This window comes from Marmota monax, unplaced genomic scaffold (genome assembly GCF_021218885.2).
Source record: "Marmota monax isolate L192 unplaced genomic scaffold, Marmota_monax_Labrador192_F-V1.1 WCK01_AAM20220418_F8-fsc00029, whole genome shotgun sequence".
Classification (NCBI taxonomy): domain Eukaryota; kingdom Metazoa; phylum Chordata; class Mammalia; order Rodentia; family Sciuridae; genus Marmota; species Marmota monax.
This window is the reverse complement of record NW_026693024.1, coordinates 16,465,578-16,491,156: the sequence shown is the minus strand read 5'-3', so window position 1 is coordinate 16,491,156 and position 25,579 is coordinate 16,465,578. Positions and strand designations below refer to the sequence as shown.

Below are 25,579 nucleotides of genomic sequence, written 5' to 3'. Positions count from 1 at the left end.
GGACACTGAAGGGAGAAGAGGTGAGTGATGGGGTGTGGCTCTAAGCCCAGGTGCTCAGGATGCAAAGCCAGTGCTCCCCCGCAAGAGGCCCCAGGGCTTAGGGCCACTCAGTGTACACTCTGTGGAAGCTGAGCTGCTAGATAGTGGGCTTTCTAGGAAGCCCTCTGCTTGTCCGAGAGGCCCACAGTCATGCTGACTGAGGTTTCAAGCCCGTATCTGCCACGTTGAGGTGTCAGGGTCATTTCTTATCCCCTGAACTTAAGTGTCCTCGTCTCTAAAATGAAAATATAGAACATCTAATGTTCTCATAAGATGAGCCATATGTGAAGTACCTAACACACTGCTTTTCCATAACCTTCGGCCTTTAAAATAGCTTCTATTATTATTATTATTATTGCTATTCTTACTATGCATTTACAATGGCCAAAACCATAATAAATTTTTTTTTCAACAGCTAGGCATTTGTACCTATTGTATGAGTGTACCTATATTAATAGATGTAATTATTTTTCTTGAATCTTTAAAATAGGAAAATCTCATAATTACATCTGTTAATATTATTATCCCTACCTGTACTCAACTTATAAATTTATTTCATTAGGCAGCTAGCGAATTATCTAAGAACCCAAAGCAGTCGTCCAAAGTATTAGCCATAAAATTAATTTGTGACTGTTACGTAGGTGCTAAAATAGAGGTTTGAATTGAAAAGTGCAAGGAGGAATGCTGATTTCAGTGGATATAAACAGACCAGTCATAAACCACAGTCATAAACTACATAGACCTCATGGAGGCTATACAGTCTCAGTCCGTTAAGCTGCTGGGTAGCTTTAAAAATGCAATTGACTTCTCCCCATTCTGTAGGCTGGCAGTCTAAGATCAAGGCACTGGCTCATCTGGTGTCTGGTGAGGACTCACTCTGCGGTTCATTGATAGTACCTTCTCACTATGTCCTTACATGGGGCGGGGGGGGGGGAGCCGTGCTCCGGGGACATTTACATGGGCACTAATCGCATTTATGAGGGCTTCACCCTTGTGATCTAATTACCTTCCTAAAACCCTACCTTTTGAGTTAGGATTATTATTATTTTTTTCCTTTTTTGCCTTATAGAAAAATGATAACACTGCAAATTTACTTGTAAACTATATGTACTGCTTCTTCATTCCTTGTAGGAGTTGTTATTTAGTCTTTCAGTAAAATCTATTTAGGCCAGGCGTGGTGGTACACACCTGTAATCTCAGTGGCACGGGAGGCTGAGGCAGGAGGATCATGAGTTCAAAGCCAGCCTCAGCAACAGTGAGGCGCTAATCAACTCAGTGAGACCCTGTCTCTAAATAAAATACAAAAATAGGGCTGGGGATGTGGCTCGGTGGTTGAGTGTGCCTGAGTTCAATTTCCAGTACCCCCTCCCTAAAAAAAAAAAAAAAGAAGAAGAAGAAGAAGAAGAAGAAAAAACAACTTAGTTTGTTCCATGTATTCTTTTAGATTTGGGGAATGTAGTAGTGAGTAAAACAAAGTTCCTGATCTTGGGGAGCTTTGCTACTGGCTGCTGAGTGATAGAGGGATAAAGGAATAGGCACTGACCAGGGTCCTGGTCCCAAAGGGACTTTTCCGTGACGCCAGCATGAAATCTGATCAGAAAACCATCCTGTTCATACAGACTGCGTGTGCCACTGCGTTATTCCACTGCACACTGAAGTGCCACGTAGAGGTCCGGGTGGAGCTCAGTGATGCAGCTTTTGCCTGGCACGTGTGGCACCACAAAATAAACCCACATGTAAATAGAAGGAAAGTCCCACGCATGTGCACAGACCCTGCAAGATGTGGCTATTGACGCCCTCCTGACCTCGCTCTTTTCTCCCCCTTTCCCCTGTCTCATGCGCAGTTTTCAGAACTTAGTCACATGTCCCAGGCCTTTCCTGAAATGTGCTCAGGTGGTCCAGGGACAGAGGTGCAGTTGGGTTTGATGGGCACCAGCCCCTTCTGAAGGGGCCGCCCGAGAATGTCCCCCGCTGGGTGGTCAGGGCATGCCCCCGGCGGCACTGGCTGGGTTTATGCCGTCAGGAGCCCCCTGGCTGTCGCTCTCCCCCCTATCTGCAGGTTCTCATTATTAGTAGAAGTTGAAATAGTGTGACTTTCTAAGGTCCCTGCCAACACGACAGCTCTGTGATTCATATGTTCCTGAAAACTTGAGTGTATTTTCACAATAAATGGAAATGATTTTTCCAGTGAGCCTGGGAATAGATTTTCCATTTACCTTTCGCCTTGGTTTGCTACATCAGTGTGTTGGGGTCTGCTGTTGCTCTAAGCCCACCAAGAGGTCAGCCACCTGCCAGGAAGGAGGACCTACACCAGGGGAGCAGTACAGCCTTCGGGAGACCCTTGAGGTCAGACCCTTGGTAATGGGAATTCAGAGCCCACGTGAGCTCAGTTTCTAAGTGGAGAAAGAAGAACATTGGGCCGGAGAGAAAGAGGAAGTCCAGCTGCTGGTGGCTGAGTGCTGAAGGGCCTGTCCGGCTCCTGTCACCCCTCCTGCCTGCTGAAGTCACCCAGAGCACAACAGCACCCAAAGATGCAAACACTGGATTCCTCAGTGTTCCCTTAGGAATTCTGAAAAGTTCCATTTTTTTTGTTTGTTTCTTTATTTCATCTGCTTCTCCTGTGGTGGATAAAAGCTCCCAATAAAGAAACAAATGAGGAATTTATCAAAAAATATTCATTGTCACGCTAGGCCTGTTGACACACGTCTGTAATCATGGCTCAGGAGTCTGAGGCAAGAGGATCTCAAGTTCAAAGTCAGCCTCAGCAAAAGCGAGGCACTAAGCAACTCAGTGAAACCCTGTCTCTAAATAAAATACAAAATAGGGCTGGGGATGTGGCTCAGTGGCCAAGTGTCCCTGAGTTCAATCCCTGGTATACCCTCCCCCCCAAAAAAAAAATTGCCAACAAAATCCATCTTCAACTGTGTTCAAAAGGAACACAGTTACAGTTACAAGGAGTAAGTTTTCAAGATCTATTGCATAGTGTGATTAGCATTGTTATTAACCATGGTTTATAAAAATGTACTTATGTTTCAAAATTACTAAGAAAATAACCTTTAAATGTTCTCACTATAAAAAATAAGTATGTAGGTGATGGATAAGTTAATTAGCTGGTATAATCATTTCATAGTACATACATATATCAAGATGTCACATGAGAGCCCATAAATACACACAGCTGAATCACCAGCTCTGTCCTAAAGAGTAAGTATTGTCTTGCTGTGGGACATGCCAGATAGGAAATTCCAGCTATGTGTAGGAAAGGTGGTATATTGGAGTACACACATGCACACACAGTGCACACGTGGACACATTCAATGTACACATAAACACACGGATAACACACACATAATGCACATACATATACACAATATGCACATGCATACACACACAAAATATGCAGTACACACATACATACACTTACAGACACTTCTCTCCAAGGACATCTGTCTCCCTTCTTCCTTCCTATGGAACCACCTGGACAAAGGACAGGGATGTCTAACCAGCTCTCAGTGGTTGGCAGGGATATCAGACGTGGGACTCTCAAGATATTAAACTTGATTTTGCAAAAGAGTATATTGGTGATTTTTGAATGGCATTGCTTTGTAGATAGACACACTTAAAAAAAAATAAAGGCAGGAAGAAAATAGACTGGATATCATCAGCCTGTTCTGTGGTGAGTGGGACACGTGAAGAGTCCCCTCTATCCGCTGTTACCCTTGTACTCTGGGTTTGCCGTGCTCCTCTGCACCAGGCTGCCCACAGTCCACCCACAGGATGTTACAACTCATGCGAGATCCTCCAGCCTGCAGAGCCAGCAGGCGCCAGCTTAGCCATTCCTGAATGTCGTCGGTGCTCTGTGCAGAGGGCCGAGGTGGGGAGTCGGGCGCCATGGGGACAGAGACCCTCAGCTGGGGAGCCTTGCACTGTTTAATCCAGCTGGGATTGTGGTACAGCTGGGTTCTGGAGTTGAGTTTTAGACCCTCTCTCTATTTTTTTTTTCTTTCTGTGACCTCAGAGCTATTTCAAGAATTCTTTCTTTCTTTACTTTGTGTGTTTTCTCAAATCAGAGGGAGAAATGGACCCCAGACAGACATTGCATTAGTCCTTTTCTGTGTGATTAGCTGGAGGTTTCAAGGAAAGCTGGCAGAGGCCAGGGCCAGCAGTCATGGAGAGCCACCAACGTTGTTGTCATTTCTGCCTGCTGTCTGCTTCGTTTTCACTTCAGGTAACCACTATGACACGGTACACCCCAATGCCTGCAGCTTGAAAATAAACTACAGAGCTCATGTCAGTAGTCACTTCTCAACTCTTGGCTACAGAGGAACTCAGTGGCGAGGTCATCGCGAGGTCTCCTGAAGAACTCAGTTTTCCTGGGTTTGCCCCAGAACCTTTGAGTGCTGCAGAGACTTGATGGTGTTGAGGGGCCCTGGGGAAGCACGGTTCCTCCAGGCCTGATAGTTCATTTGGTGAGGATTTATGGTGGGGAGACACACACACACACATAGAGACAGGAAGAGGGAGAGAGAGTGAGTGTGTGTGTGTGTTTGATCTTGGTTGCTAGGGCAACAGTTATGCTCTTACAGAGCTCTGGGGACCTCTGTAAGTACCAAATGAAGTTAAGTATGATAAAGGCATGATAAGATTTTGGAAGCCATGTGTGGTCTAAAGACAATTATATAGATTCAATTTGTATCACATTTTTGTCTTCATTCCTTGTGGTATTTGTGGTGTGTGTGTGTGTGTGTGTGTGTGTGTTGCTGCTTTTATTTCAGGCTGCTTGTAGAAAAACGCTGATTCATAGTGTCATTGTCTTTTGTTTTCCCAGGGAAATTCTGAGACTGTTTCAGAGTTCATTTTTCTATAACAACCTTGAATTTAATCTCTCTAGATAAATCTTTATTTTTTTCCTCTTATACACACAAGCAAACTTGCTTTGTTTCATGCTATAAATGTCAGACTAGCCCTAAAGAATTAAAAGAAATGCCAGTAATTTCACAGGGCTCTTGAGCATGATTTTTTATCCTAATTTCGAATATACTTTTCAGAGTTAAGTTTTAGATGCGTGTAGGTGGGTATTTGAAGATCTCAAACCTTTACTGGCAGCATACAACTGATCACCTGATCAATATATCAATGAGATAGATCCTTGTGGACATTTTCTCAATCATAAAAGTAGGAGATTTTGGAGAGGAGGAGCTTTTTCAGGTATATTAAGCAAGTTTGCCATGATAAGTTGAGATGGGGTATTTGACTGAACATTTCTCATCTGTTAGCTGGTAGACAGCTGGGCTTCCTGGTTGTAATTACATGCCAGTGGCTTGGTGCTTATTATTCTAGAGGTTAAGTTCATCTTAGAGTCTCCCAGCATAGGGAGTAGTGAGTTCTGATTGTTCACATTAAGACTGTAATTCCACCCAAGGTGTGTAGTGTCATCGTAGAAACTGGATGGAATTACAGCCCCATGTCCATTTTGAAAGACGACATTATTTATTGAAATACTTTACAAAGTTAAATAATTTTGTAAATATGCTGAAAGTTCGTGGGACTTGGAAACATAATCTGGGTCAGATAGGAAGTTTCTCATTTACTTGACTGACTTCAATTGTATCTTTAAATATTGTGTTTTCAAAAAAGATCTGGAGAGGTTGTATTTAAGTTTGGGAGGACTTAACAATAACAACAACAACGAACACCTTGCCTTGAATTGCTCTCATGATTTCCTGTTTACTATTAGTGGAAAAATTGGCTTCTCATATGTATATATTATTTAATCTTTTCTGATTCTAGCCTGGAGTCTAATATTGAGTGGGTATAGCAGCCATAGAGTTTTATTTCAGGGAAGTCTATGTGTCCTAAGTAATTCTTTCTGTATAGATATCTTTTTTTTCCTGTAATCCTAGCAACTCAGGAGGATAAGGCAGGAGGATTGCAAGTTTGGGGCCAGCCTCAGTGACTTAGCCAGACTATGTCTCAAAAGAAATAATAATAATAATAATAATAATAATAATAATGGAGCTGGTAAAACACAACTCGATGATATAGAACCCCTGACTTCAATCCTATTCAATCAATATCTCTTAAAGCCATAATCCTTGTGAAGTCTGTGTATTGCTTGTTTTACCCCACAAGGTAAATAATTACACAACCAGAAATTTTGGTTGTGGGTTGGAATATAACATGGATGCCTTTTTATTGGTCTTAATTAGGAGATCTACTGCTAGGAGAATTCACTAAATCAGTGCATGACCAGATTTGAAATGGCTATCTTTTCAAACTCTGCAGATGTGACCTCAGTATCTTTCTCTATTGGAGTTGAAAGCTCAGAGAGATACATTGTATGTCTCAGAGTCTGATGGTTTCTAAGTTTTAGACTGTACTGTATGGTTTTTGATGATTACAGATAATCAGTGTAACAAAGTATCACTGAAAATGGTATTGCCTGTGCCATCCTGCCCTGTAAGATACAGTATCAAAAACAAAAAATCAATGTCAATTGAGTAGTTGTTTTTCTTAATTTGTATATTTGTGAATTTACATCCATGTATGGAGGAGTGTTTTCAAAAGTTCAGAAATTTCAGTGGAGGAAATTCTGAAGTAAGACATTCTTTTAATTATCAGGAATATGTTTTTAAAATGTATACAGTCACATTAATCACATATTAAAATATTTGGTCCCTGGAAATAGTCCAGTTTTAAGAGTTGGTTTGTACAACAGAGATTTAAAAATAAATATTCTGGTAGAGCTAAAGTCAATACTTCCTGTTTTTTAAAGAATTTATCAAAATATAAAATATCTTTACTTTTTGAAATTGTATTTTAAGAACTTGGAAATACTGAAGAGACTGTTTTTCAGCTTCTACATTTAAAGATTTGAGTAAGGACTGGTTCCTCTATTCCCTATTTACAGTGTAGATTTTTACCTTATTTTATTATTACCTGTAAACATTTTATGTTAGCTGTATATATTAGATTTAATCTACTAGTGCTCCCTGATATGCCATGTTGGTTAGAAAAAATAGTAGATAGTATTCTGTTCAGATTCCAACAGGGAGTCTTGCTGGATTTTTATATAAGAAGCACATTGTGTGTGGTTGTGTGTGTGTGTGTGTGTGTGTGTGTGTGAGAGAGAGAGAGAGAGGGCGGGCGCGTGATGGGTGCTATAGCAATATCGTGTGTTCTTTCAAAATGTGCAAGGTGCCTCCTGTTCTGTGGGTGGGGGAACCCCTTAAGGTGCCCTCACTAGTTAGTCATTCCCTTGTTCCTCACCAGAAAGGGAAAACCCATTGTCCCACCTCCCACTCATTCTGAACAACGGGGGCGGCGGTGGGGGTGGGAGTGGGGTGGAGAGTCAGGGTAATTTTGTTTAGCAAGTTGCAGTTTCCTTACTTTACTATCAGTCTGCATTATAAGCTACTATATACGCTGCATATATATGCATATGTAATATATATGCATTATAAGCTAATTAATATACGAGGCACCAGTGATCAAATGGGGTGCAATTCTTGGAAAAACTTTATAGAGTACAGATTTGCCTAGCATAACAACCAGATGTTTAGGGGTATTTGTGTGTGCACATGTGCACTAGTTGTAGAAATTAACAAATATGTTATATCATTGACCATTTCCTTGGATTTTTGAAGGAAAATGTCATTCAATGAGCTTCTAACTTGAGTCCCATTATGTCTCTTTCACTTTTAGACTCTTAAGGTGAATTAATAAAGAATCACTGATTCTTTAAAAAAAAAAAGCACTCCTAATTTAAGAAAGGAGGCATTTAACTTGCTAATAAGATCCTTAAAATTTACAGGTTACATAATACATTCAAGGAAATTAAGTTATATATTCATTAAGAATATATTATCTCTATTAGCAGAGGCTAAGTGATTAGGGTTTTACCAAATGTTAGATGGTCTAGGTAAAGAGTGTCCCTGGTCTGACGCACTGAGAACTGTCGAAGTTTCAGGCTTGCCATTAACTGTTGGGTAGCCTTTGGTAAACAGCCTAACTTCTTTGGGTCTTAGGAAAATGAGGAATTTGGGTTCTCTTGGTGGTTTTCTAATGTGACTTCAGAAACCCCTGGAGGCTCTTGGTCTCCCAACAGGCTTCTACTGTGTTAGCCAGGGTGGAGATGAGAACTGGCATGTGCACAACTTGAGCATCCCTAAAATCAGAAATCTGAAATGCACCAAAATCTGAAACTTCAGAAGCATTGACATGACACCACTCCACACATGAGTGCACTAAAAATATTGTATAAAATGATCTTAGGGCTATGTGTATAAGGTGTATGTGAAGCATAAATGAATTGTATGTTTAGACTTGGGTCTCCCACACAAGGTATCTCCTTATGTATGTGCAAATATATCAAAATCTCAAAAAAAAAAAATTAAAATCTAAACCACTTCTTCATGTCAAGCATTTTGGATAAAGGATACTCATCCTGCATTGTGATGGCTGTTTGGCAGTTTCATTTCACAGGCCCACGGAATCAGACAGTTTTGAAGATCACTTCTGGCTCTCAAGTTTCAAGAAATCTCTAGAAAATGTAGTCCTTCACCAGCAAGAAGCAATCCAGAGAGAAATGGGTTATCCCATAAGAAACCCAATGAGGAAAAGTTTAAAACGAGAGCAGACTTTTGGGTTTGATCATCTCCTAGGGCTGCTGCTTGCTCCGGGTCAGACAAGTCTAAGGTCTTTCCTGAGGAATAGGGATGAGAGTCGCCAAATGTCATTCCTCTCTCCTAGGTCCCCTTTGAAGAAGCCAGGGAGGTAAGCATGGCAGTCCCTGCGATGTGGGGGATGACAGAGGTTCCTGCACTTTCACGCTGTGGTCCTTGGCTGGATGGGTCAGTCCTGGGGCCTGTCTCTGAACACCAGGGAAAGGATGAAAAAGTGGCCATTTTCTGTTGTCCTGCCAGACCAGAGGAGGGGCTAGGAGGAGAACCCTGAGCCCTGTGCCATGCCACCATGGAGGTGCTGACAGCTCCCTGGCACTCACAGGCACAGCCTCCGTCCCTGCAGCTTGGGCACAGATAGCATCTGGGGAAAGGAGACAGGAGCAGAAGAGGACAGGAAAGTCTCAGGGATCCTGAAGTGGTAATATCCATGGTGGCAGCTGAGCTGTTTGCCAAGAAGAAAACTCTGGTCAGCCCTCTGGCTCCGGTTGCCAAGCATGTTTGCACTAGAATAGGGTTCAGAAATTCAGACAGAACACTGTCTGTCTTTAAGGACTCGTGTGAAAGGTTTGTTTGTGCCCAGCCTAAATCCAAGCATCTGTCAAAAACACCCTGAGATACCTTCAGACCCCTTGAATGTAATCTACACAATGTAGAAGACAAAGGACCCAGGTCTTCAGCTCTCTGATGAGAAACAAGAAACTTTTCTTCTGCACACCTCCGCCTTAGGATGATGAAGGAGGATCCGTGCCAAAGGTTCCCGCAGCGTAGTTAACAGAGGTGGGAAGTTGAGATTACCTGACAGGCACCAGAGCTGAGAAGCTGCCCTCTTTATCCGCACAGCCACAATTAGTTTTGGAAGACTGTCAGTGGAGAAGCTGAGGGCTGTTCATTTAGAAAGCAGATGTGTGGGATGGCTCCGTGTGCAGGTCCACCGGGCACCATCTCTCTCTTCCAAACCTTGTCCTAGCCCCAGGGGAGCAAAGCTGCATCTTGCTTTAAGCCAGTCTGACATGCGGACCACTCGGGTTTGCACTCTGAATACATGAAGGAAGTGGTTGGTTGTATTACAAAAGAAGTCCTCTTTGGCAAAGGATCCTTTCTTTTTCTTTTTTTTTCTCGAAATGGCCAGATGGAAGAAAGCGAAAGCTCCCTTTTCATGAGTATTTGGAAACCTGGATCTCATCAACTTTCTGGTTGGTTTTGGCTGTCAAGGCTTTTTGTGCCAGAGCAACTGTGAGCCAGGTTTCTGAGGTTCCTCTGACCATGTTGGCAGCCTCTTAAAAATAACTGTCATTTCAAGTTCAGCTAAAATATATAACTCCACAAATAAATACATATCAAGCATATGAATAGAAGTAAGGAAGTGAGGATTAACAGACCGAAAAGCGACACTCGTGCCATGAAAAATACTATAAAGCACTTGTAAGGAGGTTTTTGCTTATGTTATTGCTTGGACAGTAACTGTGGAGACTTTGATCCCTTCCTCGTGGTCCCTCATTTCTCATTTCCCTGCCGGGAGGTTTTGAGAAGCTGACTCCTTGCAAAGTTTCTTGGAAAAACCTCCGCTTGGCTGTCATCGGTTTGTCACGGACAGTGTGTGTGAACGGGTCTCTGGGTCTCAGGGTCTCGAAGAAGGAAACCATGCCGCGTTCACACCTTCCTTTCTTTTTTCCTCTATTGATGTTTTTTTACTATTTTGGATAGGAGATCCTCAAATTGTGTGGTTTTTCTGGTCCGGGGAGATGAAAAATGAGAAGAACAGAAAGGAGAAGGGAAATTATTCATGTCAGACTGTGTTCAGATGCAGATGTGGACAGGAATGGGGGCGTTCTGGAAGAGAACAGCTGCTAACCAAGACCGAGTGAGACTTCAGTTCTGACTCTTTACCTTTGATTGCTGCCTCATATCAAGGCTCTTGCAGAAATTACAGTGAAGGCAAGAGGCGACATCTGGAGCATGGGGCGTTATTTGTTGCACAGGGTAACTTTCCTTTACAGGGGCTGTCCTCTATCTGGAGGAGTAGATGCTGGTACTTTCATCGTGCATCTTCCCCCACCAACGTCTGTGTCTGCATATATTTCCCTTGGCATTTAAATGCACGGGTTCTTAAAAATGCTGACAAATAATCTCCATTGCACATTTTGCTGGCACCATGGCCTCACTGTAAATGCTCTCTGTATGTTCTTGGGACGTTGCGTAATTGCAGCTACTCTAGTTTACTGTGCAGTATGCTCGGTGACTAATGGTCTAATCAGGACTTGAAAAATACATAAACAGTTCAACAGAAGCGATTGATTCACTGAGCTCTTTTCATCCAGACAAGGGTGAGCTAATGGGAATAAAAAAGACGGAGGTGTGCAGCAGCGTCTTTGATGTGTCAAAGCTAGTGTTCCCACAAATCCCGAGCGCTCTTGCTCATTGATGGCGAATCCCTTTTTCATATGCATGAGGCAGGAGAGCCAAGCTGTCGTCCTAATTGGCTCCTCCCCGGTATTCCCTAATGTGCATGTTACCACTTGTTACCACTTCTTTCCTTTCCTCTAAATACGGACTGTGACCGTTTGGAGAGGTGGCCCTCACGTGACACTGTGGCGTCACCCTATACTGCAGGCTTCTTCGAGGCTGTGGTCCTGCGTCCTGGTTTCTTGGGGATAGGTTTTCAGTGGAGTCCGAGGCAGACTGCCTGGCTGACTTCAGAGGTATTGTTGATTGACACAGATTCTTGTTTTATCCTCGGTGGCACCAATCCTTCCACAGTGTCCACCTGAGAGGCACAGAGGCCGAATGTGATGAGAGATGAAGCATAACAGAAACGGACCCGTGTGTCTGGGGCACACTGTCCAGTGAGGAGAAACTGGGTCCCCACTGTCATGTCTCCTTTCCTTGGGAATTTGTTAGCTCGCCCCTGAATTCTCCAGCCCTCCCACACAGACTTTGCTTTGACACAATTGTCCATCTCTCAGCTCAGCCATAATTTAATTTTTTTGATGAAACCGCCCAATCTCTGGAAGCTAGCTTCTCGCTCGTGTAATAACTCCAACCATTCCTAAAAATAAGACAAATGATGGAATGTTGTGCTTTCTAAACTAACGACATGGGTTGTTTCTTTAGGCACATGCTGGTTCAGTAGTAAAGGGGGGGAAGTCCTTGGGCACATTCCATGTCCCACATTCATGGTAATACTTAGGCTTCTGTCTGGCTATTTAAGAATTGCATGGCCAACAGGCTTCCTTATGAATAATGGTGAATGGCCTCCATCCATTTCAGCCATTTCACTTTAAGTTTTAAACCACTGGAGTGCAGGATGGTCATCGGCTTTCCGAGTGTTTTGGAACTTGTCCCTCATTCCCTGTCTCTGGTGGCACCTCCCTTCCCCCCTCCAGCCCAACCCCGGAGCTGCCCTGGGTCCTACTTTCCTGGAAGGATCTGATGAATGAACTGCTCATGGTCAAGTCTGTGCTACTTAGTTTCTTATTCCTCCAAGAGGCTTGCAGGATTCAGCAGAAGAAGCTGAACAAACAATGGATAAGAATTTATTTTGGAACCCAGAACTTCATGGATTAGGGAGGGAAACCAACAAAAGGCAGGAGCAGAAGGACAGGTTCAGGGCCAGATGTTCTGGGGGCCCCTGGAAGCATTAGGTGCTTCCTAGGTAATCAGCTATGACCCTCCCCTGGTCCGGTTGTGGTCCACTCTCACTGGAAAGGCCAGGATCCAGAGCCACCAACAGGGCGGTGGCCTCCTCATACTTCCTTAAATTTTACAGATTCGGATATTTATTGTCCAAATTGGATGTGGGAGACAAGGGGCAAAGTACTCCAAACCTAGGATAACTAAGAAAAGGGTGGCCTTGGAAATTTTTTGATGTTTATTTGCTGTACTTTTTTTTTTTTAAGACAGATAATACAGCAACTAGATTAAATGTTTCTTTTTAAATGTTTTCTTTTTCAAAGGAAATATTTTAAAAGTTACTCGTAGTCACTACAACATTATAATTCAAGACGGGTGCTATAATCCTTGAATTATATTATTTGGTAAATTAATGTTTTAAAGAAGCTTTAATGTTGGGGTGGGGGTTACAGCTTGAGGGTAGAGCACTTGTCTGGCATGCATGAGGCCCCAGGTTCAAGCCCTAGCACTTAAAAATCAAAAAGAGAGAGAAGCTGAGCGTTCGTTACCATGGAACTGCAACAAACAACAAAATCCCTTGCCAGATGCACTTTGCCATTCTTTATCGAATCCTCCTGTTTCCCTGGGGTTCCGGGGCTTCACTTAATGGAGAAATGGTACATTTACATGTGGGCGCCCACTGAGTCCTTCCCAGTAGTCTAGCTTAGTGGTTCTCAGACTTCACTGTACCTGAGGGTTGCTGTAAAGAGCTCTGTACACAGAATCATGTTACAGCATTTTATGAGCAAATCAAAGGAATTTTCCAAGTGAATTTGGACAGTATTTGACTTTTGTCAAGCTTCTGAACTTAAGCTCCCACATAATAACTGACTCTTCAGTGTTTCCCCCTCTCTCCTCTTTTCTTTTCCTGCTTTCCATCCATCCATCCATCCACCTTCCTTCCCTTCCTTTTCTTTCCTCTTCTCCTTTTCTTTTGGTAGCATAACATCCTCATTTTTTGTGTGTGTATGAAATTAAAGCAGTGGTACCTACCTATATTCAAATCAGAAAATGACTAGTGTGTTAAAATTCAGATCTCTTAGAAAAATTAATTCATAAGAAGTGTTCAAAGTGTTCTAGAAAGATCTATCTGAATTTCCCACCCCAGGCTTCCACTCAATTTTCTGTCTTTGGTTTCCCATTTTTAGCTGGGAAAGTGCACCCGCCAAAGCAGCCAGGTTCCCCCGTAAGCACGGTGCATCCAGCCATCTGTAAAGAAGAAAGTAGCATTTTGGCTTCAAAAACCAATAAAAGATAGAGTGAAAATGAAAACGAAAATGATTGGCATAGTAGAGTGTATGGCATTGTAGTCAGAATTTGAAATAAGATTCACCTAAATAACCAGAGATATTCAGTATTTGGTTAGGACTTCAATATTGATAGAGACATGTATGTTTTCTTGAAATCAAAAGAAATTAAACTAGATGCCCAAGAGATTATGAACAAATGAGAATGTTAGCAAAAATCCTGAAAGTAATTTAAATGTTGGCATTGTGCCCATTTTGTTTGTGTCTCTGCCATAGTACTATAAACCAACTTGCTTTGGAACCCATGGTATGGATCCATCAACTTGACTTCTCCCACTCCTGATTGGCAAAAGTAAAATAATTCAGTTCAATATGAAAAAATTTGTTTCCTATTAACATTAAGTGATCAAAGAGCTGCATCTGAAATGATCACACCTGAATGAAGGAAAAGCTCTTTGGCTGGAGCAGCAGGTCTGCGTAGGCAGACAGCCACTGAAAAACTTGCAAGGAAACAATCTCATTCAAGTGCACCCTGCACTTTTCAGACAACCTCATCATTTTAAAAAATTTCACAGGCAATTTAAAGTGCACCGTCAATACAGAAAATAGGGTGTGGTGACCAACATAAGCCGAATGAATTAAGAGCAGTCACAGAAAGTTGTGAACAATTGTATCTGAATCTGATCAACGGTCTTTTGCTTACATTCAGAATTAGTCACCTAGTGAAAAACAAATGCAGGTGAACGTTTAGCCGCCTTGAAAGGAGATAGTTTCTTGAAAGGACCAGTGTTCATATGTGACTCACAAAAGAAGAGTGGCCTTTGGCAGACTCTAACACAAATGGATCAGCCCTTCACGGCTGTGAGTGAAACGAGGCCCAAGTGGAATGGGTAAAATACATAGGATTTGCAAACAACTCTTCGTGCACACAGGTTTTTGCATTCCTATTCTTTGTGGGAGAAACTACTAAAAATCAACCCAGACCTAAGGATGAACACAGAAAATAATCGGGGTGGAAAAAATAAACTTTCATCCGTGTATTAAAAATATAACATAGTGGCATATTTGGCCTTAAAGGATAAGGTGGCCATGATTTTATTCTCTTTTAATGCTTAGTAATATTCCATTGTGTATATATACCACAGTTTCTTCATCCATTCATCTATTGAAGGGCATCTGGTTGCTTTCACAGTTTAGCTATTGCGAATGGAGCTGCTATGTACATTGATGTGGCTGCGTTACTACAGTATGCTGATTTTAAGTCATTTGGATACAGACCGAGGAGTAGGATAGCTGGGTAAAATGGTGGTTCCATGCCAAGATTTTTGCAGGTAAATCGATGGAATTGGAGAATATCATGCAAAGCAAAGAAAACCAATCCCCCCAAACCAAAGGCCAAATGTTCTCTCTGATAAGTAGATGCTGATCCATAATGGGAAGGGGAGAGGCATAGGAAAAATGGAGGAACTTTGATGGGGCAAAGGGGAAGGAGGGGAGGGAGGGTGCATGGGGGCAGGAAAGATGGTGGAATGAGATGGACATCATTACGCTAAGCACATGTATGACTGCACATAGGGTGTGACACTACATCGTGTACAACCAGAGAAACGTAAATTTGTGGTGCAGTTGCGTACAATGAATCAAAAGGCATTCTGCTGTCATATTTACATAATTTAAATTAATTAATTGTAAAGTGGCTGAGCTTTAGGTGCCTCCCTGTGTGCTGATCCAGGTGGGATTTTCAGTAACTCTCATTCTGGGGTGGGGAATGTAAAACTAGAAGACGCCCCTCCCGCAGCACACATAATTGAGGCCTGTGTGCAGCTCAGAGCGCTCCGGCTGCTGGGGCTCCTGGCTTGTCAGGCTCAGCCCTCCCCTACATTCCCCTGGATTCACACCATGTTGTTTACACGTTTTTCTCCCTGATAAGGTTGGAAAGATCCTTGAAGGGCAAGGACAACCTCTTGTTCCTTTTTTTACATCTCCTGTGGTCCTTTGCTTACTGTGGCCACTCAGACATTATTCATTGTTATATTTTTTTTTCAATGGTAACTAGGAAGTGAAAATGAAATAGCAAATTGAGATAAACACTCAGATCTAAAAGGATACAAAATATTGTGGAGGATGCAGAGAATGTGGGAGAAAATGAGCATGAAGATATGTCTAATCTGTGGGACAGGAGGAAATCGGTGATTGCTGTTGGCGTTGAACTTCCTCTCCGAGCTGAACATTCCAGAGACGAGACCAGTTTTGTAGTTGGTAGAGAGACGTTTCCAGCCAAAAACAATCATACCGAGATTGACTCACCACGACCACAAATATACTTTTTGAGTTTGGAAACGAGATTTGAAACCCAATTGTATGTTCTTTTTATAGAAAAAAAATCTCTTTTCTGCTTCTCCTATGGTTTCCCTCTTTTATGGCCCAGGCACGCGCCTATCTATCTATTCTACCTACCTCTAGATGCAGAGTGCAGGAACCATATTTTATTCACATGCAATCCTCTGGGCCTAGCATAAAATAGGTACCTGGCAAACGCAAATGAAGAAATAAAATGTTTCAATTTCTCTGTCAGCTACAAGGGCTTACAAAATTAGTGTGAAAAGCAGCAAGAGTTGGTTTTCAAATGCTGGCAGTTATGGATTTTGAAGTAAGGTGCTACTTAGTACATTATTTGAATACGTGGTTTTATGTGTATTCTATAAGTATGTTGTATACCTGAGCTAACTGTCCAGGTGAAATGTTGTAGATAGAAGATATTCAAAGCCACATCCTCAGCCCTTTTAAACCTCTAGTCAGTGCATTTAGGGGCATTGCATGACTCTTTGCAACCAGTTGTATAAAGGGGGCAATGAAAGTTGGTAAAACATCTTTTAGAAATTCTCACCAAAGTGTAGACTCACCCACACTTACTTGTAGAATGCCAGGACATCACTCTGGTGAGGAATGAGGCCAGGTTGGAGACACAGGCTTCAAGGTGTCACTGCTTTGACACTGTCATTCAGAATGTAACACTTGAGTTTGCAGGTGTTTTTGCAGGTAGTAGACATGTAATGATGTCCCTGTTTCTTTCTCTCCACTCTCTCCCCTACCATCTTCTCCCTGGCAATGCCTTATGTGCCAGTTTTAAATATATATAAGATTCATCCCTACCTCTCCCTGAAAAAGTTTCTTTCTTTTTTTTTATTTTTGGTACCACAGATTGAACCCAGGGGCACTTTACCACTGGGCCACATCCTTGGCCCTTTTTATTTTTATTTTGAGATAGGGTCTCATGAAGTTGCTTTAGAGCCCCACTAAATTGCTGAAGCTGGCCTCAGCCTCATGATCCTCCTGCCTCAGCCTCCTCCTCAGTACTGTATGTTGACTGCCATAAGGTCAATATCACTCCATAAAAGCTCCATCTTCTCTCATTGTCATTGTAGAATGTCTGAAGGAAGGAAAGAGAGAAGTCCTGATGAGCTTGTTGGGTTGGGGACCTTGGCCCTTAGTGCTTCAGAGTCATGTGGTATTCTTTTCAAATTTTATGAAATTAGGGTGCAATTGGAGAAGGGCCTTTGAGAGAAAATGCACTTGGAGTCTCAGCACTGATTCATATGGCTGTGGTTGCCTGAGGGTTAATCTCTAAAGGTCACAGTGAAGTTCTGTTAGAAAGCCATTGGTTTCCAGAGTTGCCAGGATGTCTATGCTAACATTCCTGGAAGCACATTCTGCAGAGTCACCAGCACCTCCATCCAGAGACAGCAGAGCACCTTGGGACTGGAGCCTTCCGCTGGACCCACTGTGCGCCTGCGAGCTTAGCCTCCCACCTTGGAAACTGTCATTGGTTGAAGACTTCAGTAAAAACAGGAGGCAACATTTCCATATGACTGCTTTCCTGCTTTGTCATTTTGAAATTGAAATTGAAAGTCTGAGCAAAATTCAGAACTACCCCAAACAGGATCTTTTAACATCTTTAAGTCATTTTCTTGGAGAGAACTGGTGGAGGAAATTATCTGTTTCTTCAGCCACGCTGATTTCCAGGACAGTGGCCATTTCTCAGGATCTGATTCCAAAACATCTGTTCTGTCACCAGAGCCAGGCTTCCAGTCAGTCATCGGGCTGCTTGGTCTGCACTGCACTGAACCTTCTGACTGAAGGATTTTTATTAACAACATCCAGGTAATGGAATTGCAAGAGAGCTGAAGAGGGCTCTGGATAACAGTCACATAGCAGGCACTGGCCTCTGGGCTCCTTGACAGGGTGGTCCCAGGGCCACTGTGGAGCAGTCATGGTTGCCTGTGGCTGGGAATAAGTGTAGTGGGCCAGTAAAAAATGGCTGTGTCTGCATCTGACTTAGAGCTGTTTTGAAATGCCAAACAGACGAATTCTTGGGAAACTCATTTGCATGAAGCCAGCTGCAACTTACAGAGAGAGAGAGAGAGAGAGAGAGAGAGAGAGAGAGAGAGAGAGAGAGAGAGAATGTGTGTGTGTATTTTTATTTGTGTGTATATATATATATATATATATATTTTTTTTTTTTTTTTGAGCATCTCTCATCCAAATATCTGTAATGCTCCCAAGTTGGACACTTTTGGAGCACCAACATACCTCCACAGGTGAAAAATTCCACACCACAAAACTTTGTTTCATGAAGAAAATTATTAAAACGGTTGTGCAAAACAAACTTCAGGTGATGACCTGTGAAAGGTGTGAATGAAACCTACTTGAGTTTTGTCTTTAGACTTGGGTTTCACTCCCCCCACCCACAATATCTTGTTATTTATGCACAAATATTCCAAAAATCTGAAAAACTTGGATGTCTGAAACTCTTGTGGTCCCAAGCACTCCAGGTAAGGGGTACTCAGCCTTCTGTGGGATGGGACTGGTGGAGAGACTGTCCAGTGAACTGGTAGATGCCTTATACCAGTGGATCTCAGCCAGATCCATTTTGCCCGTGGTACACCCCCACCCCCAGGACATTTTGCAAAGCCCAGGGGAATTTTTGGTTGAGACAACTGAGAGGCCTCTAATGAGTAGAGGCCAGAACTGTGGCAAAATCCCCTTCAGTGCCCAGGACAGTCCTCCAAAACCAAGAATGATCTGCCTCCAAGTGTCAGTAGTGCTGAAGTTGAGAAACCCGTCCGTCAGCCTGCCCCTTTTTCTCATTTCCAAGATGATAAACCTTGGTGGAAGGTGGAAGATAAACTGTAGGACCCCTTAGGGAGAACAGGATAGAAAAGAGATGCAGAAGAGGTGGCAGAGTGGCTTGAAAACGAACTGTTTGGGCCATATCCTGTTTGTAGTGTGTGGGTTGCTGGGTCATAGCCTTTGTGTTACAGGTGACCTGAGTAGCTTATTTTCTTCGAAGCACCTGCATCACAAACTTGGTGGCTTAAAATAGGACAACGCGTCGTCTCTTGGTTCTGCAGGTCAGGAAGCCAACAGAGATCTCAGCACCTGAAGTCAAGGTCCCAGCAGAGCTCTGGGGCTCTGGGGAAGGGTCCCTGTCCTTGCCTTCCCAGGTTCCTGAAGGCCACTTGTACTCCTTAGCTCCTGGCCCTTCCTCCAGCTTCGAAGCCAGCAATGGCCTCTTCCTCGGTGCCTGTCCTCCATTGTCAGTCTCCCTCTGACACTTTGCAGCACCCTCGTGGTTACAGAATATTCCAGAATGACCTCTCCATTGCAAGGTCTTTGATGCAGTCACGTCTGTGAAATCCCTCCTGCCAGGGAAGCCATTTGTAGGTTCTGGGGATTCAGATGTGGACCTTTTAGGGGTACCTGAGTCTGCCCACCACAGACCCTAGGCCCTCAGAGCCCCCTTGTGCTGCCTTGAGCTAGATGTAGAAAAGGGAGGGGGGCTATAAAAATGGATTGAAAACCAGCTTCCTTCCCGTGGAATCATTTCAGTGTTTGAGACGCAGCATTTTTTTTTTTTCTAGTTAACATAGTGTGACGCAGAAAACATTTGGAGGATGTTGAAATGTAATTGTTCAAGTTGGCGAAGACCCATTTCGGAAAGAGAGAATCCAGAGGGAAGCAAGTGGAGAGAAACACTAGACCCGGGGCTTTAAAACTTGAAGGTGCAGCTGAGTCCTTCTCTGGGGGTGAACGGGCTGCGGGTTGAACATCCAGATTTCTGGGCCCCAAGAGCCTGAGTACGCAGCTTGGGGTGGGGCTGGGGCCTGATCCCAGGCTTTCAGGCTTTGCCCAGGTTAAACCCCTGCTCTACCTCTGAGCCACGCCCCCAGACTCTGGGAGCTCCTTCTTCATGAGCAGCCTCCTGCCATGCAGCTAACACAGAAGGTTCCTGAAGCACATTTGAGCGTGTTGCTGTAGAAAGGCGAATAATTATTTTAAAACAAAGCTGCATTTTAGTAGTTTGGTTTTAAAATGAAATCACATTGTGTCATACTGATGTCAGAGGTCAAATGAATACATACTTAAGTTCTTGACCTTCTTGTTTTAGTTGCATTGTAATATATATATATATATATATATATATATATATATATATATATATATATATCAATCTATATTTATATATATATACATATCAATCACTTATATTCAGCCATATTCATATTCCAAATATATAATGATGTTGACCCTTGTGTATTCTTATTAAGAGTGCCATCTTCTCTGTGTGATTAACTCTTATGTTGATATAAACAGGATTTGTGCTTACTAATGTTCAGCAGGAACTAATGACTCTAGGGAATGTTAATATATGCTCTGGTTTCCTTTTTGATCAGTTATAACCAGGCTATCATTACAGGTTTGTTTGGAAGCTTAGTGATACCATTTATGAATTTTACAATAGAGTAGTTACTCAATAAATGTTAATTCTAGAAACAAATGGATTGATTTCATTTTAGGAGTAGAAACTCAAGAGTTCAGAACTCCCATCCACCTAGTCCCTAGGGCCTCCTTTCTGTATAGAACTTTCTAGATACTCTTTCCTTCAGAACATGATTTCCTCTACTGAAGTTCCACAGCTTTGGAAGTACCTCTCTTATACTGCATTACCAGGAAATTGTGCCATTTGTGTATAAATTCTCTTCCTGGATGCAGTGTGAACTTCTCGAGGGCATGATCCATACTGGATTCTTCTTACTGCTGACAAGTGCCTAGATTTACAAAGCCTGTATTCCCAAGTGAGTTGGTGACCTGACATGCAGACCACTGTGTCATCAGAAAGGTATAACTTAGCAGCGAATTTTATAGAAGCCAATTTGAAAATAGTTATTCACTAAGCTTTTTTTCATCTTAATGATGTCATGCTATCAAAAATTAGCCAGAGTAAATTTACTTTAATGAGGATGGTTTGTAATCTAGATTACATGTTCCACATGTAACTTCAAAATGAAATACAAAATTGAGTTGTTGGCATGTGGTTGTGATGAGCAGAAGCAGTTATTACACATTACTCCATGAAATTCATATTCATATCTTGTCAGTTTACAGTGAGGCAGAGCTTAAAAATAACATTTGTTTCTGTTTTTGTAACTGCCTCAGAGATATCCCAAATCATTTCATTTTCTTTAGCTTGACTTTTAGTAGTGTTTTAAATATGTGGCCTTTCAAGAAGTAATGAAATATATCAATACCACTTGGCAGCACCTAGCAGGACATGCTTCTAGGATCATTTGTAATGATTAAAAGTCAAAATGAGTTTTTTAAAAAACTGACCCAAGCTGGGTGTGGTGGTACATGCCTGTAATCCCAGCAGCTTGGGAGCCCGAGGCAGGAGTATCGCAAGTTCAAGGCCGGCCTCAGCAACTTAGCAAGGCCCTAAGCAACTTAGTGAGACCCTGTCTCAAAATAAAAAATAAAAAGTGCTGGGAATGTGGTTCAATCTTAGGTGCCAAAATAAAAAGATAAAAAACTGACCCAAAAAAGAAATCTGAATGGCATGTTGGCTCTTGGTCCTTTCTTCCTATACTCTCGTCTGTTATAATTATCCAGAGCTCTTATTTCTTGTCCATTGGCAACAGGAAGGGAGGGGGTAGAGAGATCAAAAACTAGTTGATGAACAGACTTTTCACATAATCCCTTCCTCGTCAGTGGCAGTTAAATAGCCTACCGTTTGCTACCTGTGGTTTTCAGTTTGGGGAATGCAGCAGGCCCCCTTATCTGCAGGGAATGCTGCCCGAGATCCCCAGGGGATGCCTGGAATTGTGGGTAATACCAAATCCCATATAGCCTATGCTTTTTTCCATCGGCATCAATGCCTGTGATAGAGTTTAATTTAAAAAATCAAGCACAATAAGATATTACCAGTAATAACTACCAGTAAAATAGAACAGTTATAATAATATGTTATAATCAAAGTTCTGCAGGCATGGTCTCTGAGGATCGTCTCCCTGTACCGTAGACCGTAGCAAGCTCAGTGTAGGATTTCTTTTCTTTCCTTGCTGGAGTTGAGAACTTCCACGCATTTGCTGCTTCCAGGTTCCTCCCTGGCATTTCCGGATTGCCAGCGTCTCTTTGCACGGAGTGCGACAGCACGAGATCTCATCCCACTGCTCAGAACGGCATGCCATTCAAACCTTAGGAATTGTTTGTTTCTGGAATTTTCCACACAATCTTTTAGGATCCCAGATGAGTGTGAGTAACTGAAACCATGGAAAGGACACCAGAGGGGAGGGGAAACAATTCATGAGGGATTGTGTCTGTGTTTTCCAGCACCCACTCTGGGGCATTCTGGAGAGCTGATTGGCAGACCATGTGAGCAGCTGGACTTCTGGGTGGGAGGCAAGGGGCAGGGCAAGCCAAGCCAGGAGCGCCAGCAGGCAGACAGGAGGCAAGCTCTGGGTGGTGGAGCTGGGAAGTAGAACTGATGGGTTTAGGTACCGGTTCACCTGGCAGAATAGAGAGAAGGTTGATCCTGGTGTTGCCAGAGTTGAATAGCTAGCGATGTCCCAATACCAAGAGCAGACCTAGTGGACTGAGACCCAGGAACCCATCTCACCCCTGCCATTGCTTCACTAATTTTAGCAGACCCCTTTTTGGTTAAGGATCATAACCAGTGGCACCCTAGGTTTGGCTGGTCTGGCCTGGGGTGTCAGGTGCTTGAAATAAGCATGGGGTGGGGACATATTGCATTGCTGTAGACATGAAGGGAGGCAGAGGGACAGTGTTATGGTTCAGACAAAAGGTGTCTCCCCCTAGTTCCTGTGTTAATGCACAAATGTTCAGAAGTGAAATGACTGGATTGGGAGAGTCACAGGTAACCAGTCCTTCTAGTTTGAATGGACTGCATGGTGACTATAGGCAGGTGGGGCGTGCTGGAGAAGGCGGTCACTGGGGACATCTTCCCTATGGCCCCTCCCTCCCAGATTCCCCCGTCTCTCCCTCATTCTCTGCTTCCTGACACTGCCTTGAGAGAGCAACTCTCCTCCTCTGGTCCTTTCCCCCCACGATGTTCTACCTCACCTCGGGCCCCAAGCAATGGAGTCAGCCCTCTGTGGGCTAAGACCTCTGAAACCACGAGCCTCAAATAAACCCGACCTCCTCTAGGTTATTCTTGTTGGATATTTTGGTCACATTGATGCAAGGCTGACCAAAACAGTGCAAGCCTCGAGCCGAAGCAAGTGTGTAATGTGGAAGGCAATTTAGTTAAGTTTTGCTGACTTAAGATGGCTCCCTTTGGATTTCCAGAGCAATGGGAAGAGTTTGGTGTTTCACCAAATAAGTACATCAGCCCTCTGCAGATCGGTGACGGTGATTCAGAAAACTCTCTGTGGTACAGCACTCGGAGGGGTCTACGGAGATGGAAAAAGAGAAGAGTGTTTCACAAACTATAATTACTTAAATGTTGCCATAAGTAAATATTTTAAATACACTAAAATGGCAACTTCAGGAAATATGACTAAGAAGTCAAAAGTATGCCACGCCCTTTCCCCCACCTTTGTGGTGGTTGAAAATTTCCACCAAGAATGATGTATGCAAAAAAAATAAAAAAATAAAAAGGCAGGGGGTAAGTTCAGGATGTTAGGTTTTAAAAGAAGGCAGAAATTTGGCATGAGTGTGTCAATCCAGGGAAGGAGCTTCCACATGGAATCCACCATTCCAGTTAGCGTTGGTGATGGTCATGGCATCGTGAGCCTTTAGAGTGGTCTCCTTAACCCGCACAGAGGTGTGATGAGAGTAGATGGATGGGCCTACCCCCAGTCTATCCTTTGTTGCCACAAGTTCATAAGCTGTCCCTCTCTCTTCTCACATCAGTTCACATTAGGACAGAACTAAGTCCCCTCCCTGAGGATGTCAGAAACAGCCCCGCGTGGAACTTCTCCGTAGACGCCTTTGGCTTTGCTATGGAGACTGCGCTTCTCTTTAGTAATATCTGAAGCCTCTGGATGAGTTACACTGCTAATCGTGCTTAATTAGGGCTGAAGGGAAAGATGTATAAAAATAAAGTCGACATAAAAAAAAAAAACATGCATATGTTCCTCTCCTCCTCCTCCTCCTCCTCCTCCTCCTCCTCCTCCTCCTCCTCTTCCTCCTCCTCCTCCTTCCCTGGGGTGGAACCCAGGGCCTTGTACATGGTAAGCGTGTGCTCCACCCGAGCCACACTCACCCCCACGCTATGTTCTGTTGTCCTCAACCATTTAGAGGAAGACGGGAGCCTGCGTGACATTTTGTGTTCATCGCTGCGTGAAGTGCTGTGAGGGATCCTCTGGAAGGTCTTAAGAACCATCGAGAGACAGAGGACTCTCACAAAGGAGGCAACACAACACCCAGGCAGAGGGTGTGCAGGAGAGCCTGTGTGGATAGGGTGAGAGAGGTGGGGGAGAGATGGAGTAGTCCGGGAAGGACCCATGTCTGGAGCCTGGCACTGAACAATGATTAAGAATAATCTAGAAAGTACTTGGTATGTCTTATTGGCTCTGGGCTAGCAGAAGGAAAGCTGTCTGAGATGAGAGAAATGATGGGCAAGGCATGGAGGAGCGAAAGGTTAGAAAGCACTGTTTTAGTCAGCCTGGCATCAAAGGGGCTGGGAGTATAACTCGGTAGAAACACTGGGTGCGGTGACTCATGCCTGTAATCCCAGCGGCTGGGGAGGCTGAGATAGGAGGATCACGAGTTCAAAGCCAGCCTCAGCAACAGTGAGGTGGTTAGCAACTCAGTGAGACCCTGTTTCTAAATAAAATACAAAATAGGGCTGCGGATGAGGCTCAGTGGTGGAGTCCCCCTGAGTTCAATCCCTGGTACCAAAAAAAAAAAAAAAAAAAAAAAAAAACCACTTGGAAAGGGTAATGCCACCTCCTGCCTTCCCGTAGTGCCTTAGGGGTGACTGGCATTTTTGTTGGTCTTGTTTCATAAATATGCCTTCCCGGGGAGCAATGGGAGACGCAGGCTGAGGGTGCCTTGAGTTGTGGTTACCGAGCGTCGTTATCAGTGTTCTAGCCCAGTGACCTGTTAAGAAGCAAAAGGTTGAACCTCACAGCATCGGGCACACGTGGCTTTTGAAGGAGATTGCTCTTTCCATGGATAACCAGTCTGCTCAGAGGAGGTGAGGGAACTTTCTGCTCTCTGCATATCTGAGGATGGGCTCTGGGCCGATTCATGAAGCAGCTCCTCTCTTTGAAACAAGAAAATGAAGAAGATAGTTCAGGGTCTTGGAATAACGGCCAGAGGAAGATTCCAGATGACTGAAGTTTAGGAACTATTAATTGAGAAGGATGTAACAGTGAGGCCTGAGAGAATGCTTGGTGTCATGTCCTTGATCTGTCACTTTTTTATCTAGCTCATTGACTTTGCATTGTTTAGTGCCTTCATTTCTTAATTTATCAAAAAGTGGGAATAAAATGCCCACCACCTAGGAGAGTTGGTAAGTCTAAAAGGATGTAATATATTTTGAGGATGTCACGCTCGAGGCCTGGCTATGACTATTATTGCATGTGTACATGACACCCCAAAATACTCGGTTTTGTTGAGTAGTTCTCTGGGTAACTT

The 25,579-nt window shown here is 43.3% G+C and overlaps 1 protein-coding gene across 13 annotated transcripts in view; it reads left to right on the top strand.

Moving 5' to 3' along the window:
- Positions 1–25,579, top strand: part of Atxn1 (ataxin 1) — a 387,579-nt gene that overhangs the window by 60,474 nt on the left and 301,526 nt on the right. The window contains exons 3-5 of one of the 13 annotated variants that reach the window (XM_058582410.1): positions 17,715–17,800; positions 19,561–19,701; positions 22,073–22,228. The exons of 8 other annotated variants lie outside the window; for them this stretch is intronic. The gene's annotated coding sequence lies outside the window, so the exon portion shown is untranslated. The remainder of the gene's footprint in view (positions 1–17,714; positions 17,801–19,560; positions 19,702–22,072; positions 22,229–25,579) is intronic. 4 more of the 13 variants (XM_046453380.2, XM_058582411.1, XM_058582408.1 and 1 more) reach the window with 4 other exon arrangements.